This window comes from Salmo trutta, chromosome 9, assembly GCF_901001165.1.
Source record: "Salmo trutta chromosome 9, fSalTru1.1, whole genome shotgun sequence".
NCBI lineage: Eukaryota > Metazoa > Chordata > Actinopteri > Salmoniformes > Salmonidae > Salmo > Salmo trutta.
The window spans coordinates 3,786,708-3,792,976 of NC_042965.1; the positions used below are offsets into that span (position 1 = coordinate 3,786,708).

Genomic DNA, 6,269 nt, shown 5'->3' on the forward strand with positions numbered 1-6,269 from the left:
CTGCTGTACACACCTTTTCTATTCATGTACTGTCCATACTGTCTTTACACACCATTATATGTATACATATTTATATTCCGATCTCTGACATTGCTCGCTATGATACAGTATTTTTTAATTTCTTTATTTGACATTCTTCTGGATAATGTGTGTATTGTTTTTGTTTGTTTTATTGCTAGGTGTTACTGCACTGTCTGAGCTAGAAACACAAGCATTTCACTGCACCTGCGATATGCAAATGCATGTACTCAACGAATAAACGTTGATTTGATTTGAGACTCACCATAATGTTTGTAATATAAGGGCAAAGTACAGTATACAGTATGTGGGCGTGTAATAATGAACGTGTTCTCAATGCACTTTTGAACACTCCTATTTCCTTCACTCACCAAGGCACTGAAACTCCTGTATTGTTTTTCTCTATTTTTCTACACTCCCCTCTTTTCTCTTTCCTATTTCCTCCCCGTGTGAGGACCAAATGAAAAGTGTGAGGCGCCTGTTTAAAGGGCCAGTCCCAGGTCCCTGCCTCCAGGGCTTTATGCCATCAGTGATGACAGAGAACCCTGTGAACCATGGGAAATGTTTCATCGGTCACGACGCATTATGCGCCCGGGTGAAGAAGCCATATTCAACTTTTCACTTACTCTGTCAATGCCTCACTTTTATTGTCTCGCATGCTCGCTGACAAATCTGCAACCCTGGCCCACTGGAGGATTTAACAAGTCCAAATGTTTCCTCCAATTTGTGTAATTCCTCAGCTCTTTCAAATATGAAAACAAATCTGCTAAAAATGTGTACTTTCACACCCCAATAGGGACGGTTGCCCATCTGCTCATTTGGTAAGAGTCATAGCATTACGTCAACTGTGTGTATCCTATACATGTTTTATCGTTATTAACATTCTTTAAATAAATTTACCTCAGTGCATTACCAAGTATTAAGGTAACGATTCTACTTGAACAACACATAGTTTCCCCTTTCATTAAAACCAGCTAATATCACACCGAGGAGTGTCAAGTTTCCTACTGTAACAATCTGGGGACAGAAGTTATCAATAAATGAATAAGTGCCTTACTTCAAGCCTGATTTTCTTGTAGCGGTATATCATCTTGTGCCATTACTCCTCCACATCCTATCCCTTTGCTTTCCCTCTCTTTTCTTCTGGAATCCCAGCTCCATCCTTAAGGGGGCTTAGTGGAGCTAGCCATCTCTCTCCACAGCATGGAAAGCCTGTTGGTGATCTCATGCATATAGGCTAACTTCTCACTATTATTGTCAGTCCGTTTGCCGTAGACTACTCTGATTTGATGTAGTACTGAAGGCTTGGGGGAGATTCCCATTCAGTCGGACCCTGTCTGCTGGTAGGGATGGCAGGTTAGTTTGGGATTGATTCATTTGGATTTGGCTGTGGAACTGATGGGTTTAAGATTTGGAGAGAGAGGGAGAAGAGGGCTTCCGTTCCCGTGGATTGGTGTCGCCATAAGGATGGCGTTTTTTGGTCAGTGCCATAAACCATTACTGAGGCATGTAGGACAAGGATTTCCATCAGGATTATGCATGTGTGGAGCAGTCATCCTCCATCTTCTGTGAGACATACAGCCACGCAGCCCTCGCTGCTCAGGTCTGCCTTCATAGTTCCAAGATATTTTAGAAGCAATCTTTCTGTGCAATTTGGGGTACTTTTCAAGCAGCAGGCTTACAACATGGGGAATGAGGTGCATGTGGCTGGTCTGCATGTGGCTTCTCCTTGAGTATGTATGCTGCAGCGCGTGTGTCCGTCTGTTTGTCTGTTCCTGCCTGCCTGCCTGTGTGCGTGCCTGTGTGCGTGTACTTATGTACATGAACGTGTATCCACGCATGCGTGCGTAGGTATCAAATTAAGAAAAACACACACACGCATCCGTCTGCCCCCAGCAGCAATTAAACACGGAGGCTGCACAATAACAGGGAGGTCAAGCACTGTATGGTGGGTTTGTCAGCAAGCACAGTGGAGGACCCCCCACCTCAGCAAGCCGCATGAGGCCCTGCCTGGGCTAGTGAAGATGGCTGGCACGGTCTGTCAGGCTCAACCGGCTTTGATCACACCATCAAGCCGCTTGTTATGAAACCCACAATGGCCATTATATTTGGTATCAATCTGAATTTCTCTCAGCTGTGCAGGGGGAAAATGTTCACAGGGGTCAGCCAGGGGACAGAGGAGAGAGGGGAAGTCGGGGAAGGAGATTATAAGGAAAATAAATGTAACGCGGACAAGAGCTTTATTAATAGGATTACAGTCTCACAGATTTCGATATATCATTGGTTGGAAAAGGGAGGGAAAAATGTCAAGAAAGAAGAACAAGAAAATGTTAATGGTTATTTATTGAGGCTCAGCGGTTTGTGCGGATAAGATTTGTTTTTAAAGAGATGCCTTTCTAAGGACAGAGTGGGGTTAGCCCCCATGCTACAGTATTTCCTTTGTAGACAATATTTTAATGTGATGAGGTGATAAACCGCCCATATCACTGTAGACTGGCAGTTTAATGTTTGATGATATCAACATTTATTTCACCCAAATATGCCCTTAATTTAATCTGGCCTTTTCAGTTACTCGTTAGACAAATTACTTAAATCGTATTGTATTGCATACATGCTACCCCATAAAAAAAACGGTTTATTTGACATTAAACATGACACTGCCAAACTCCAAGTATTGGGAGAGAAAGACAATAAAAGACGCTGCCACCTTTCATAGGAGGAGCATTCTTGGGTTGTTACTAAACACAGCAGTTAACCTCCTTCGCACACATTAGCAGAACCTGTGTTAAATCTTCTTTCTATTACTTTCAACTCACTTTATGATAGCTATAGTGCTCCAAAAAAAATAGATATTGCTGTTTCCTAACGACCTTTTGCTTGGTTCATTAAGCATGAGCATAGCTTCACTGTTGAGGAGATCTAAGCCATTACGACATGACAGACTACATCCACAACATAATCAAAAGCCTACTATTTCCTCCTTTTCAATTATTTCTCACTTTGCTTTCACCGTATTACTGTGGCAATGGATAAATGCTTCACTTCCATATCTGGTGTTGACACAGACAGAGACTAAACTAAACAGAAAAATAACAGACTTACAGTTCTGCTGCAGCATATGCAACACTTAATAAAGAACGGGCGTTGAATGAAAGGGGAAGAGAAAGAGCGAGAGAAAGAGCAAAGGAGAAGAAAAGATGACAACAGCAGGGTTATGCAAAAACGGGTCATAAAACAGATCCTATGTTTTCGGAATAAATCTCCGCAAGAGGGGGAAACCCACACACACACACACACACACGTGCACACACACACACACACACACACACACACACACACACACACACACACACACACACACACACACACACACACACACACACACACACACACAAACACACATTTGGAAACAATCTGTCGGTTGTTACGTGGGGTTTGCATCGCGGGAGAATGCTTCTCAAAAACAGGAGGGAGGAGCACAAGCTGTTGGTGTCAGGGATAACGATTGTTTCTTTTTGTTGTCTGCCTGGTGGCTATCCTATGGCATGGCATTAAGTGGGCTATATTGGTGGTGTCCACAGCCTGGACTGTGTTCAGCTTTTGTTTTCACACCCTGATTTACAGCCTGCCAACAAGCCCATCAATACTCCAGCAATGGCTGCCACCACAGATCACGTGACTGGTCTTTAGCCAATCACGTGGTGCAACATTTCTTTTCGCAGCAGTCCCAGGCATTTAGCTCTTTGCTCTGTTCACCTCCCCTCATTCATTGTCTCAGTGTCTTATTCCCTTTCCCACAGCCCAGAACCTCAAGTATGTGCTCCACCATTTTTTTTTATAACGCTCTCCTCTTGTGTGATTTGGAAGAGTTTCAAACAAACTGTTCACTGTGAAGTATAAGTTACAGCGATGGCTGGGAAATGGATCGCTTTCTAAATCATTTTAAACATGAAGAATCATTCTGAGCTAGTCTACTACATCTAACTGGAGTTATTATAGTCTGCCTGCCCAGCAGAACCTTTGCTGAGTACAAAATGGGGCGTTTCACACAGATCATGTTCGGTGAGATCTATCATTTTATGTCCGTCTTATTTGTGTGTATGGGGGAGGGGTGAAATAACCACCTATTTTTGACGAGATTGGACAGTAATTTAGACACATTGGCCAAGTCAGCAGATTTCTCTGACAGCCATATCTTTGTGTCGGGGATGTATGTGGTTATGATTGTACTCCATCATTAAGGGGGACTTCTAAGTGAGACAAGTGAACGTGAGTAATGGCGCTAAAGCCAACTAGTGTAAACATGTCACAGAGCAGAATAGTTCTCATGTCATCGAGGTATTTCACTCTCAGTTCCACACCGATAAGTACAGATATCCCGCTTGCTAACACATCAACGCAAGCAAACCACACATTTTCGTTAGTGGCAGGTTTGAATGCCTTAGCAATGCAACTGGTTCGTTCTTGGTGTTGTTAGCTAGCTAGCTCTATTTTCTCAAGCGCCCTGCTCTTGTTAGCCAGACATGTTTGTTTTTATCTTCCTCTTTTCCTTCTTTTTTCTGCAGGCGTGGGTTTGGAAGAGGTGATGAATGACTGGAAGTTGAATCGTTATTAAAGGTGGGGGATGATTAATAATGACCATGTGTGTTTTCCTCTGTAGTGTAAATAAAATATATCATTCACGTAACACACAGCCAGACCCGGTAGAGTGATTTACGGTGTGTGAAAATGCGTGGAAAGCCAAAGGCTGAAGCCCCCTTTCAGACACACGCCCATGACAGTGCTCTACCCCAACCTCCCGGCCTTAATAACATGCTGCGGAGATCTCACTCTCCTGCTCGCTCTTTGCCTCGTGCTATTCCTTATCTTCACTTCTTTTATTTTAGCTTACTCCCTCTGTTTTTATCTTCTTCCAGAGACCTTACCAGTGGAAAGAGAAGGAATGGAGGAATTATGTAAATGGACAGTGTGTCGCCAACAAGACTACATCAGGCTTAGGATCTGTTTTGATGTGGACAATAAGGAGGCACAATTTGTCTCTCTCTCTCTCTCTCTCTCTCTAGTATGAAGGTGTGGCTATTTGAAGGCATGCAGATCTGGCTCTCAGGCCTCAACTGTTCCCAAACCACAACTACAAGTCTTTGTTTGAGCATCATATTCCCACCAGCTATAATGTGAACAAAGCAGCGATTCAATTCTTTTTTTAAATCGGATCTACAAGAAAAACAACAACATCTAATGTTGTCGAGGGAACTACTCGTTCTCTGATAACTCTGGTTTCACTTAAAGTCTGATTCTTCTGGCTTAGAAGACTTCCACCGCTTGCAGGCTTAAACAGTCATTGTCTTTTTCCGCAGCTAGCGTTCTTAGAATAATATGGAGAAAAAAAACACAGTGTACCAAGTAACAATATCAGTGCATTAACTTACGCTAAGGCCAGAGCTGCAGATGTCTCTGTGTATTTTCCACAGCTGTAAACACTCCCAAAGTGATGGAGAGAGAACGGAATTTGCAAAGATGTGCAAAAGTTGTCACATGGGCATTTTATTGAAAACCTTCAAGCCTATACTCTCCCTGGTGCAGATGACCTCACATTCATTTCCTGATTTTTTTTTCTCTTCTCCCATGAAGCATTTCTTTACAGAGGATGAAACTGGCCTTTTTTTCTTTGCTTCGTTTTTTTCCATGTGCACACATGCATTTTCGCAACAAAAAAACCCCCACAGTTGTTTAACCGATTTTCCTCAATAAAGTACACATTTTGCACTTAAGCATGACATGGGAGTATGATTGAAATAGCATTCTACGTGATAAGCATGAAAGGGCCTAGGAACATCAGACAACAAACGATGGTGCCTAACCCGAATATGTGTCTTCTAAGATAGAACGCTACATCAGTTGGATGTCAATACTACGCTGCAAAATAAGACATCTGGAAAATCTGTTTTGCAGTCTCCAAGTGTGTGTGTGTGTGTGTGTGTGTGTGTGTGTGTGCATCTGTGTGTGTGTCCGTCTGTGTGTGTGTGTGTTTATGTCATCACAGATCTGAAAGGAGGCTTCAAGGGGTGCGTGACACAGCATCCTGCCAGTTCCCCACGGTAACTTACCTTAGGGAATGAGCCATCTCTCTTACAGGAGGCTCCATCACTAATGCCCTCCCCACTGATGTCACTGGTTTACTTCCAATCACTAAATAAGGCCGCCATCTCTGCCTCTCACCCCTCGCTGAGCATTTTGTGGGTCCGTCCTTC

At 43.1% G+C, this 6,269-nt stretch overlaps 1 long non-coding RNA gene across 1 annotated transcript; it reads left to right on the forward strand.

The window, feature by feature from the left end:
- The first annotated feature begins 3,931 nt into the window (after positions 1 to 3,931).
- Positions 3,932 to 5,789, forward strand: LOC115199608 (uncharacterized). Its single transcript, XR_003879385.1, has 3 exons — positions 3,932 to 4,080; positions 4,584 to 4,635; positions 4,935 to 5,789. It is a non-coding gene; the product is annotated as an uncharacterized LOC115199608 (long non-coding RNA).
- The last annotated feature ends 480 nt before the right edge of the window (positions 5,790 to 6,269 follow it).